Consider the following 13,877-nt stretch of genomic DNA (forward strand, 5'->3'; position numbering starts at 1 on the left):
ATTCCAGATGAGGATGCAGGGAGCTGAGAATTTACTGCAAAGATTTTACAAACCAGTTTAAGAACTAGTTGTGATCTAACTGGCTATGGAATTGAAGTATTGCTAGAAAACGTTGTAGATATTTCAAAGGGTTCTTAAAAACTATTTCCTTTCTGAATGGTGAGATTTTTCTCTTCAGTGATCATATTAGAGAGAAATAATGCTTAATCTGTATGTTATTTTAATCCTTCAGTCACGCCATTGTGTAGCTGAGGCAGTTGTCTGTCCCACCCTGACACTTATATTTCTGATATATTTGTAGCATTTGGACACGTTCTCTGCTATACCCTTGTTTTCCTAGATTAAACAAAGGAACTTTCAGCATCTCTTCTTACAATACAAAGTGGATTGTCCATTCTCTAATCAGCCCATGTCAAATTCAAGGCTGGAAGTGTAAAAAGGGTTCTTCTGCTATGAGAATGTTACCTCTGGAGAGACCAGAACTGGAGCTGGATGTTGAGATGTGGGCTGTCACTAAGGAGCTGCAGTGTTGAGTCGAAGTGCCAGTGAAACTGTGAGAAGATTTTCATGGTCTCCACACCTCTTATTCCTCTGACTGATTGAAGGAACTGGAATCTTGGCTGATAGTTTCCTACCCAAGAACAGTATAGGGTACTAGTAGGACCTAAGTAAAAAAAAAAAAAAAAATACACATAGTGTCTTAAAATGTCTGGTAAAGACATTAGATGCAAGGATGAAATTTCTGGCTCCCAAGACTGGAATGATGAAATCAGAACATATTCTCACACTTTTGTAACAATGCTGACTATGAAGAAGTTGACAGCTGAAGACAGCTTTGAAAATGGATCTGCTTTTGGTCCAAACCTGTATGGAAATTCCTATGCCATGGAACCCTTCCATAGCTGGGCAGTAAGCTTCACATACTTAAGAACTGAACATTTTACAATGCAAAAAAGCTTAAAATGAGACAGTCAGTTGCAGAAATGTTGTTCTCCCTCAATCAATTTTCTTGCTATTATTCAGGAAAGCAGGATAGATGTGACTTTATATTCAGGAAATATCACTGTCAAATAGCTCCCTGATAATTAATAAAACTATAGCCAACTTATCACATATTCCCAGATACTGATTCTCTTTTTGTGCCATACAGGGAAGTTTTAATAGAAGGAGTTTCTCATTACTTGTATGAGAGAAGAACCTACTACCTGCAGTCTACAAGAGTAAAAAATGTGATGCACACATTTCAAGAAATCTGCCCTGGCCCTGAGAAACTGTCTGTCTTACAGCAGTGCTGGTGTGCACGACAGCATGGCCTTGGGACAGCCAGCCCTCTGTCCCCAAACTGTTTCCTTTTCCTCCATCAGTGCACTCCTCTGTCAGCCCACACAGACACAAGATTTCTGTCTGGCAGAGTCCACAGCACAGGGTTTACTGAGGTGGCATCACCATTATAGATACTGATATAACTGCTGGAGGGGGATTTTTGGCAGCTGTTCAGACAGAATAAAATTATATTAATTCCTCATGAAATCTTTTAAGGATTTGTATGTCTAAATACGACTCAGCAAGAGTTGCAATATTAATATGCTATTATTATAGCCAGACAATTTCTGCAGAAGATTCATAATAACACCAATATTGGTTCATTAACTTTTAATGGTAAAATTCTAGGGAAGGTGATTTGGGCATGCAGCCTTTAATAAGGCTTAATATAAACACTTGACATCTGTTTCTGTCACCTTCCCTGCCTCTCATTCTAAATTATCTGTCATAGCAATTCCTGATTCAGGCTCTCCATAGGGCTTTACCCTTGCTTCCATTTGAAAAACTTCCTTTCAATAGGTGGACTGAAAAGTCCTCTACTTCTAAAATTGCCACCCTTCCACTTATGAATCCTAGTTAATGGTATGTCTCTCCACTTTCATTATTTGGCTCAGAAACTATCAATAAGCATAAAAGAAATTACACAAAGGGTGTAAAAAACAGAGAAGTTTTATTACTCCAAAGGATTATTCATTTGGTTAAGAAAAAAAAAGTTATGGTTTGGTTTTTGGGGTTTTTGTTTGGTTTTTGTTTGTTTGTTTGTTTGCTTGGGTTTTCTGTTTGGTTAGGTTTTTGTTTGATTTTTCTTGTCTTGTTTTATCTGTTTGTTTTTTCTTTTTTTTTTTTTTTTTTTTTTTTTTTTTCTTGGCTTTTTATTTATTCATTGTTTAATTTTTACCTTTGTGTTCCAGTTGCTACTATGAAACTTTTCTCTTTGGCTCATGGTGAATATCAGAGATCAAGTTTTTATTTAAGGGACTTGGAGACATGACATAATTATTAAGAACAAACTATAGAAAGTTTATCACAGAAAACCAGATCTCAGGTCAAAATAGGACAATATACTTACAGCATTTAAAGGTATAAAAATAAAAAACAGAGAGGAAGAAACATTAAAATGGGAATACAAAGAAAAAGACAGTCATAGCAATGAATTTAATAGTAAATGGCAATTTTCATTGGCTTGTCCTGAAATACATTTTTAGATACTTATTAAAGTTTATTTGGTGGAGGTAATTTAATTTTTTTAATAATTGTTCTTTCTTTTCATTGAAAAGTCATCTTCTGTTTCCAGATTTGGACTTGAATGTACATACTCACTGAAGCAGTGCTGAATCTAAAAGCTTCTCCAAGGACCCTCTAAGCTTTGACAAGCTAAGCATGCTAGAGGAATACCTGCCAAGGTGAATAGCTGAATAAGAAATATTCTGTTTATCTTTCTCTAATTTACTTTCATAGGAAAATTTGCAAATATAAACTGTTAAGTTTAAGCAGGGATCTAAGCAAAAGTGATCCAGTTTTGCCTGGTAGGCAAAAAACAGATCATATTTGTTCTTAATAGAAATTGTACCAGCTCAGGCCTGTAAAATCAATTTTTATTAGAAAAAACCTCTCAAAGGATTTCAAGACTCAAATATTCACAGAACAGCTGAGGTCAGAAGGGACTTCTGAAGGTCATCTAGTCTGATCTCCCCCTCTTCAGGGAGGGTTGTCTTGAACCAATTATTAAAAAATTAAAATTAGAAAACATTTTAAAATTTACCCTCTGTTTATGCACATTTCAGAATTCAGTACCTATGTATTTATTACATGGTTTGAACAAAAAAAAGGCATAATTAAATTTTGCAGTAACCCAAATATAATTTTGAGACATCAAATATAAGTTATTATTTATTATCTTAAAACTGTGTATCAAATTTTGTTTCTATATTGGGATTTGTTTTTTTTTTTAAATTTGTCTAGAAAGACTTTCTGTTTTCTACTTCAATTTAGTAAATATCTATGGCAATGTTGTTTACTTTGAAACTGTTTCTGTACATACAGAAGTATTATAGTTGCAGAGATATCACTGTGAAATAAATACCTCAGCTTTTACTTTAAAAACTGAAAATATCTCGGTAGCACTCCACAGGATGGCCTTGAATCATAACAGCTTCTTCCTGTGAGAAGCAAAGAGGATACAGAACATGATCATGTGTTCTGCAATGGCAGAGAATGGGAAGGGCACAGCAGCATACCAGTTTGATTAACACATATCTCCATGTACCATAAACTTATCTCCTCCTTTCTGCCAATTCTGGGACTTAAATTTGGTCTGACTGACCATACAAAATTATGATCTAGGTATTTAAATAAACTCATTTGAACGGCTTGTTTGCAGTTTTCCTGTGATTTTCAGAATCATGTAATTTACAAATAATTTTAGAATAAAATACAATAAATGTTCCAAATTATTTCTGAACCTCTTCTAGATAGTAATGTTTGTGCCATTTTTGAAATAGAGTTGTAAAGCATTTTAAGAACTTTAATTGTAGCCATTTTTCATAGAAATAAAAAAGTAAAACTGCTCCTTTTTTCCCCCTCTGAATTTTCAAAAATATAATATGGTGGTTTTATCAACTAATTTTTGAACATGCTGTAATTTACAATTATCAACAGAAAAACCATTGCAAGAACCTGATCAAGGAAGTCTTTAACTTTTGTAAATCAAAGTATTGAATTGATTTGTAAGAAATTATTTATCCAGCTTACACATTTCACATAAATATAACCGAAAAAGACTTACAGTGTTTTATATTTAATAAAATACTATTGCAGTTTGTTCCCATCAAAGAAGTCTATTTTTCACCTTATTTTTTCCCAATATTAAATACCCTGTCCTCTTCCTTCTGTATGCAGGCAACTACAGTGGAACAAGGTAAAATATGTAGAAGCACAATATTATTGTACCCCCATCTATATACATTTCTGCAAGAAAACTCTTTAAAACTTATGACTATTCAATGAATTATCACAAAACAATTCAAGACATTATTTCATGGTGTTTCAAAGTTTTAAGGGTCTGGGAAACATTCCTGTACCTTCAATCTCTTGGTTTCATGTAGGAGTCTGGTAGCTTATGAGATAAAAGCATACAGTTCATTGTGGCATACATTTGTTTCAAGATGTATGTTCTGTTCCATGTATATAAGAGATTCAAGAATGTGTAACTGAGCACACACATTCACCTTTATATCCCTCCTTTTATCATTTCTGTGCATTACAGTAGTTCTTATTGGTAGAGTTTATTCCCAATAAACAGTGAAGGTTCTGAAGAATTAATATTTCAATACAAAGGCATAATACAATTGTTTAATAGAAATTCTTAAAATTCATACCAGAGCAAAACTCTATTTTGCTTTAAAACCTTGAGTGTTTATTTTACAAACCAGCTATTATATATAAGATACTATAAAGTGATAAAATCCCTCCCAAAAAATCAGGAAACACTAAACACCTTCTTGAGGAGATTGTGCCTAATACTTTCTGGACTACATGAGTGAACTGGCAGTCTTTGAAAGCAGGTAAGAAGTGAAAGCTTAGTATGGCTGAGATAACAAGTTGGGGAGTGCATTGTTTGTCTACTGGCGCCAAGCAGTGTTCTTAAGATTAGTGGTCCTAAATCTTTCATTCATGGCATTACAAACTGACCATCATAATCCATTCATTAAAGCCATACCAAAGAAAAGGATAAGAAACTAAACAGCTATGTTTGAAAACCACAAAACCTTAAAATGACAATTTAAGTATTTAAATGTGCACAAAGTCATATTAAGCAAACCTTAGGATGTTTTGGACTAGAAAGACTTTTGCAAGCTCAAATCACTTTGTAAATTACCATCTCCCTCTTTCCTTCTCCTCCCTCCTCTCATGATACCCTGACAATGACAAAAGGGATTAGCTAAGCAATCTAAAGTGAATCCACTTTAAGGGCATAGTTAAACTTAGAGTAACTAGCAGTTGGTGTCAGGGCATGTCAACCATTAAGTTTGAAGCTGGTCCTTATAAATGAATTGGTCCTTAGGTTTCTGTCTTCTGTAATGAAATAGTATTACTTAATATGAAGAAAACATTCCTGTAATGTAAGATCATATGTAATCTGCTATATTTTTGTGTTCTCTTATGAATTTCTGAACTGGAATCATTCCCCAAATATAATGAAAAGGGGTCCTCTCTAAAACCCCAGTAAGTGGGAGCACACCAGTTTTCCAAGTAGATTATTGTCTAAAAATTTATCTACAACTGCACACAGATTTTTCTGAGGAAGGTGTACACCTAGACCTACAAGGTGTGACTGTGCTTCATTCCAGTGTTCTCAGCACCATGCCTGCCTAAATAATTGAACAGATTTACATGTGGCATTAGACATTCTCCAGAGAAGCGGTTTTGCCTACCATCACTGTGCTGGGAGGATGACAGTAATGTGCTCAGAATACGTGCCTGGGCACTTCTTAAAGATTTTCAATGACTTCCCTACATGATCTGGGATCAGATGGGTTATGTAGACAGGTTGGTATTCCTAGGTCAGATTTTGGAGAACTGTGCAATTATAACATGTGAGATTTAGTGCTCAGCTCTGAGTGACCTCCTGTCTTTGAAAATTCTAGCCCAATATTGTAAAAGCAGAACACATTTTACAAGGAGCCTTTCCTTAGAAATAGTGTTGTAACATCTTAGTACTAACCAAAAGCCTGTTATGAACAGCTTTATTTCCTGGTACCAGATAGCCAGAGGAATATGAACCTATAATTCTCAAAGAAAAATATTTTAACTTTTCTCCAAATCACAAGGTAGCACAATCCCTGTAAAGGTTACTGATAAAAGAATTCTTAGCTGGGAGTTATTAGAGTAACTGAATGAAGTGCAGTCTCCTGACAGCATAGTTTCATCATCTTTCCTATTTCTCTGTGCCATACCCTTTAGTGGTCAGATTTCTAACTCCTTTAAATGTCCATCTACTGCATTCTGTTTCCATTTACCCATGACAGCTCTACATGCTCCACAATAAGAAAAAAATAGCTGGAATTAAGTGCTTAGATTTAGGATTATACTGTAGTTTACTGAAAATTCATGCAAGTCAATAAGTATATTTTCATTGTAGACCACAACTATATGAGTTTGGATGACTTTATCTACCTTTTTTTTTTTATTATTTTTGCATAAGGTGGCACATAAAATTCTCTGAAGGTGGGCTGTTTCCTTGATTTTGAAATGAAAGAAAAATTGTGGTAGTGAAATATTCTGTTACTTTGAAAATGCAAAAATAAATTATTTTCATTTTAGGTAATTAAATTTGAAATTTAAATTTGAAATTGCACTGTTTCCAGTAATTAACTCTTAAAACTAATTTTAATAAGTGATTTTATTGAGTAGAACAAAATATTTTCCAGATACTTGGGTAATTTTTTTGTGATTTTGATAACCTGGTAGAGCTTGATTATTAAAGATAGTTCCACTGTCCATAGGTAGTTAATAAATAACATTTCAAATTCAAACTATGTGACAGACATCACAAAAATGTAAAATTTTTCTGCAGCAATGTTGTAAGTCCCCTTGGAAAAGACTGTATTTCCTAATCATCTCAGCACTAGCTCCTCCTATATAACTGCTCATTAAATAATATACTTTTCAGCTTTATTTTTTCTAAATGAACTGTTGTCTTCAAAGATTTCAGACTAATGACCTGGCCAGCTTTAGTGATTTCTAAACATGATAGTAACATGAAGTTATTATGCATTTATCCTGTTACTCAGAGTAGATAGGCACTTGAGACCCGAGAGAAGATTAGTGAAAGAAAGAGTGGACACGTATTTACAAGCCTGTGTCTTTTCCTGTGATTCATCCTATCTTTGTGGATATACAAGCAGTGTAGCCAGATCCTGGGACAAGATGGATGGACAGATATCGTGCATGTGTGGATGATAGCTGCATGATAAACTGTGGAACCATCCCATTTATTTATACCCACCTTTGACCATCTCATGTGCCCTTTGCCTACCAATTCATCTTCACCATGATGACTTATAAAATCCTCACTCCTTGAAACATTTCAGTCTGTTATATCCTGCCTCCTTTGTTTTTCCCCCACATTCACCCAGCAAAGCGAGAGAAGATTGTCACAGTGTGAAAAAGGAATTGTTCATTAACACAGAAGTGACTGAAAACTCAGTAACTTTTCCTATTTCCACAAATAGGAAAATTGAGTCCTGTCTACCTATCTTTTTAAATTTAGAGATCTTTCCAATGATTATAAAAACCTGAAGTTGTACAGTATTTTAATTAGTTTTAAGTATCATTAATTCTAGAGCTGCACATTTTTATTCCATCGGTTACAAGAGGAAAGAGGAAGGGCAGCCTATGGATAAATTAATACAATTTGGTTTAGACTGATATTGTGAAACAAGAAAAACAAGAAAGAAAATCAGAAAGAAAATACTTGCATATACACACTTCATTAGTTTTGTAATTTTCTTTCTAACTTGTTCTTTTGTGGCAGAATTTTCAATAAAAATAATCAGTCATAAAGTTCTCCAGTGCTACTGAGACCTATTTTCTGTCACTTGAAAGTGATGGAATTCTTTGATTCTGTCTAGTCTGACAGCAGTATTTGGAATACAAAATTAACACCATATTTTATAGGGGACCTATTTAAGATGATATTCAACTAAAAGACCAAAAGTTTGGCAACTTATTAGTGAAGATTGTAGGTAGCAAGACGCTCCAATAGAGGTTCCTTCTAACAATCCAAAACTTTTTTTTCAAGAAAGAATGAAAAGTTTCAGGTTTGTGAGTTTCCAGGATCACTCAGGGGTGGCCACTAATGCAAAACAATTCATTGGCTGTCACAAGCTCAGATTTAGTTTCATATTTTGTGTCTCAATTGTTGCTTGTTCTATTATTCAATGATGCCAGCAAGACAATAAAACTACCTTGTAAGGTATGTAGAGAACACACCACTGAGATGTGTTCTTGCTCTTGAGTGCATCTTGAAATATTTGTGCTATGCTTTCTAAGGAAAATTATGTCAAATTGTTTGTGGATTTCTGATAGAAGTACAAACTAAAAAGATTTCAAATGGATTTGTAGAGCATGAGAACACACACTTTGTGAATATCACCCATTACTATTTCAATCTATGTCTCTAAGTCATGAAGCACATCTGGGTATTTCCCAAGCATTTAGTCAGTAATATTGGTGTATGTATGGCTTTTCAATTGGACAAATTTAGTCCAAATTGGATTGAACATTTTTGTATTTCTTTGGTAAGGTTAAATATTTTTGAAAGTGATACTGGCTAAAGAGAAAAAGCCATATATCTTCATATTAAAATAGTCCATTGACAAAAAGATATGTATTGATCAAAATATACAAATTTAAATTCAGAGGACTGTCAACTCTCACCAGTTTAACTATGAAGGTACAGCATGTAAGCAAGTTCCATTTTGCACAGCCCCTAAGAAGCTTTTCTTCAAAAACCTCTTCAATATGGTCTAAGAGTACTCCTGTTGGGAAAACATCTATGCTAATTTGTATGTTAATTTTTAACAAAAATTGAATTCCCCAGTTGAGTAGCACGGTTTTATTAATAACAAAATAGGAATTAGTTAAGCATAATTGACTGTTCTATTGAAACACAGGAAAAAAAAGTAATAAAACTTCATCTGAAACAGTTCAAACTGCCTTTTCTACCACACAAGTCAAGAAAAGAACATGCATGTACATGTGCTTCCATCAGGGATTTGAAAATGTTAATTTTGATATGTAAGGTCCCTTCCAACCCAAACCATTCTGTGATTCTATAATGACATAAGCCTGTCAAATTCACTATGTAAAGCATCTTTCAAAAGGCTGGCTGGCTGCTGAGTGCCAATGAATGTGCTGCAACTGCATTTCCCTTCTGGAGGTGGTTACACCATGTCTATAAATAAATGCTGATGGTGAAAATGTATTTGTGTTTTCCTGACCACATCCAAATCACAAATGGTCTAGAGATTGATCACAGTCCTGGGAGGGAAGAGGTGTCCCTCCAGTCTGGACCAGTGACCACCTTGGCCAATAAAGTAAGTTTGAACTAGAACCTTCAGAATAGAACCATCAGGATGGTATGCTGTCACTTGAACTAAATGCATTACATCTACACTAGTAGATTTTCTTTTCTCTGAATTGGGTAAAATGAAATTTGTCATATGATATTCAATGAGATGCAGTATGATATAACTCTATCTTAATGGCAAAAGACATTAGTCCTTAAAAGAATATTTTAAAATATTTTTTAAAGTAATCTTTGACATTTTAACAAACTACTGAAAACAGAAAGATCAAGCAATAATACAAAGACTCATTATGGTCTGTGCAGCAGTCATTGTGCTAGAGTGTGTAGGAGAGCTTACTTTATTAGGTCAGGGAAATCAGTCAGTATTTTGGGACTACTCTACCTCTCATTCATTTAGAGTATGTCATGAGTTCTTCAGCATCCCCATGGGCAAGATGTGCAGACAGACAAAAGCTGCTTCCTTCTTAAGTTCCAACTTTTTCTGACATCACTGATAAGAAACATCTTTGAATAAATTCTAAAAATATAGGGCAGATGCTTTTTAGTCCTTCTTTTCTCCACTGAGAAGCCAGAGCCAGAGCTATGGGCCCATCAGTATGTGCAAGTGGGAAAAATGGAGCACTTGCAAGAGCAATTAAGTGCATGTACAATTATAAATGTGTCTAAACCATAAGACTAGTTTTGCTTTTTTATACTCCCCTGACATTTCAGAGTAAAAGTGCCTCACTCAGTTTGTAGCATAACTATTTTTAAATATGATAGTGTAACCTCAGCTACACAGAAAAACTGTTTCTTTCCACTGGAAAGAAACAGAAAGATGAAGCTAACACTCAAACATTTGTTTCAAGTATTTGTCTTAAAGTCTGCAGTTTAGGAGATAAAAATGTTTAACTTCAGGTACTTAGCAGAAAATCCAAACAAATAATGGTCCAAGCTCTTGCTACTGTCAATAGCATTTCCAGGCGTGCGTGTAAGAGTTATAAGAAAAAACAAAATTCATCTCCCCAGCTGGTAAACCTGGTGTTTCAACTTTTCAGCTGAGGTTGAGCCAGTGCTGCAGACAAAGGTGGAGGTGTGTCAGAGAGCTCCTGAGGCAATAGGCCTTTTGCTTGAAGCAGGGAGGATGAGCTGGGGCTATCCTGTCCCTCCTGCCCTGACTCTCCCTAGATATAAGCCTGTTCCACAACACAGGAAAATGAGAGTCCCAGGCATGGCTTTTCCACTTCCACAGAGCCTAAACAAGCCTAAATGTTCACAGCACGAAAATGCTGGGCCACATCCCCATATAGATTACATTTTAAAAATTCTATAAATCAGTTTAAAGATCCTTCATACAACCTTTATCTGCCATTCCTATCATTATACTATTTCTAATCGTTTTAAAAATAAAATTCAGATATCAAATTCTGATTGTTTCAGTTCCCATTGCAACAATTCAGATAAAATACTAAATTCTTCAAAAGCGTCACTTGCAATAGACATTTCAAAGAAAAAATTCCATATCACAAAGAGATTTTTAGATGATGTGATTGATCAGCTGTATGCGTAATAGAATAAACTGTTTCCCTTAATGTAAATTCATCATTAAAACCCATTTTTTTCTGTACTTATCTGTTTGCTTTTCCTCCATTTGAAAGAATAAAAATGTAACCCAAGACAAAGGTCGGCTTTTTGGAAATAGCATAGATCTCCCAAGGTATGTATTTTATTCAGAGTAAGTTTTATCAGGGGAAAATTTAATGGTTAGAGAAGTTCTAAGAATGTCAGGGTTTCTTCCAGTATGAATGTAATTGTGCAAATTAATTCACATATTTCTATATTACAAATGAATGTTCTACTTTTCACCAAAACTTTAAAAACCTGATAACAAAATTAATATAATCAATACACACAGGAAATAATACATTTATTAGTGTATTTCCCAGAGAAACAAAGAGTGCTAATTTAGTTTTCACTAAAAAATGTAGCTTTGTCTTTCAAAAATGATTCTCTCACTCAAACAAAGGATGTCATATGCTTAAGAACAGACGTGACATCAAAACTGACTTAAAATTTATTTTCTCACATGAGGAGGAACTGTTCTGGTTAGGTTAGTGAAAGGGTGAACAGAAGAAGCAAGGCAAAGACACATCTGGTATATTTTTTTCACACTGTACATGTAAATTTAAAATGGGAGCACTAATTTGCAAATGCTTGTAAGGCATACTGCTGTACAGTTTTAAGTTGTGTCTGGAAATGAAGAATCTGTATGAGTAAAAATAATTATTTATTTAAGTCTAAAAGCAGATCTCAGTGCTATAGAATTATTTCCACAATTTCCTAAGAGTTTTGATTATTTTCAATAAAAAAGGACATCTATTTCACAAATGGCCTTTCACTTTAGCTGCAAATCAAGCTCTAGCCAAATTCAGCTGTATGTTTGAACAAGTAAATAAATGCATAAAACATTTCAGGTTTTGAGCTGTTACACTTTCTGCAATATTTACACTCCTGGAAAGATAGCTGCAACTAACCTTTATAAACAAGAGACTTCCTTCTCACAGCTCATGCTCTGATATTGTTTTTTGTTAGCCTTTTCCAGCTGCCTCTCTACTGTGAGTAGCTGCTCTTAGCACTTGCTGGAAGTATTCTGGGAGGCTGCCAATGCCTTCATGCATTTCCAGAGCAGGTCTGCTGAGTGGTGATCACAACTTCCCTGGAATAAGCTTTCCTGTTGCCTGAGCAGTGGAAATGCTTCCCTTCTAAATGCTGGCCAATAATGCTAATGATTATTTTGCCTTTTCTTATAGTCAGGACTGGATAATGCTGCATCTTCACTTAAATATTTGCAAATATTATTCCCTACCAGTCTGAGCTTGGGATCTCATTTAAAATGCCGATCTGTTAAGGATTCTGTTAAGACACATAAGCTGTTTTCCAGGCTAATAATTTGAGAGATGGCCCATTCACTTATGCCAGAGGCAATTGGTGACACTCATCATCTCAGGATGCCAGGCTGGGGCAGGTGGCAGTGCTCCTGACACAACAGCTGAGCATTAGCTGACTTGGGATCTGTGCAAAATGGCCAGGGTTATGAGATGGCACAACTAGACTAAGGAAAAGGCATTCTGCTGAGCTCCCCAGTTCCTTGAATCTTTTGATCCTGCCATAATCTCTTCCTGCAAGAAAGCTGAGCAACAGCAGTTGTAAAGCCAACCTGGTGAGGAGCAGTCAGACGAAGGGAAGCCACAGCAGCCAGTGTCAGAGTGTGCAGGCAAAAGAATGGATTTTGCACATGCAAAAGAATGGATTAGGCACTTGCTTCTGTAGAAGAGTACACCTGGTGCCTGCTGGTCCTCAGGAGAGCTGAAATGGGATGCCAGCACCATCCTGCAAGCAAGGCATGTGATGGACATGCAGTGTAGGTCCTTCTGCACCCCTGGAGAGAGCCCACAGCTGCACAAGGCCCAGCTTTTGTCTGGGGTGGAAGACTGGGCTGCTGCTCCGTGGGATGAGCTGAAGAAAACAGACCTATCAGAGAGTTGCTCAGACCTATTGGAGACCATTTTTGAGTTCTAAGAATGTATCATGTTACCAGCTGGTAACCAAGAACCACACAGCCACTTTCTGACTTGCTCACCAGTAGGGTGGAAGAGAGAGCAAAAACAGAAAATGCTTGGGTTGACATACAGGTGGTTAAATAGGGAAAGCAGAAATCACACATGGAAGCAAAGCAAAGCAAGGAATTGGTTCAACACTTATCATCAGCAGGTGTTCAGCCATCTCCAGGAACTCAGGGCTCATAGAGTTTGCATAGAGGCAATAAAAGTCATCACTGCAAACATCCTCCTCCCCTTCCTGCTTCTTGCCCCAGGTTTTTATATTGGCTGCAATGCCACGAGACAAAATATCTCTGGCATCTGTGGGAGCCAGTTGTCCTGGCTGTGTCTTGTCCCAGCTTCCCAGAAGTCCCAGGCTTCTCGCTCCTGGTGTGGGGTGGGGAGAGGAAAAAGCCTTGACTCTGTGTGAGCACTGCTCAGCAGGAGCTCAAACATCCCTGTGTGAGCAACACCATTTCCAGCATAAATCCAAATCACAGCCAGCTGCTGTGAAGAGAATTAACTTTACCCCAGACAAACCAGCACATACGTCCAGAGTAAAGAAAGGCTCTGACAGGCTTTCCAAAGAAAGAGGCAGTGCCTTGTGACTCTCCTTTACTATTTCTACTTCTTTCCTTTTCCTTCTTGGTCACAGAACCTGTTCGCAGGCTAACATGACCAAAGACGAGCACACACTCCAAGCAACACAGCTTTACTGAAACTATAAACAATCCATTTTAAAGAAAGTAATAGCTGGTTCTGCCACATTCTGCCACTGTTTTAGCACTTGCAACTGAAAATAGCTTTTCAGGAGATTGGGTTTTAGCTTTTAATTAAAGCCATGAGCAGCATATTGTAGAAAATACACACTTCCCACACATTTC

Source organism: Erithacus rubecula (assembly GCF_903797595.1).
Source record: "Erithacus rubecula genome assembly, chromosome: Z".
In the NCBI taxonomy this organism is placed as follows: Eukaryota; Metazoa; Chordata; class Aves; order Passeriformes; family Muscicapidae; genus Erithacus; species Erithacus rubecula.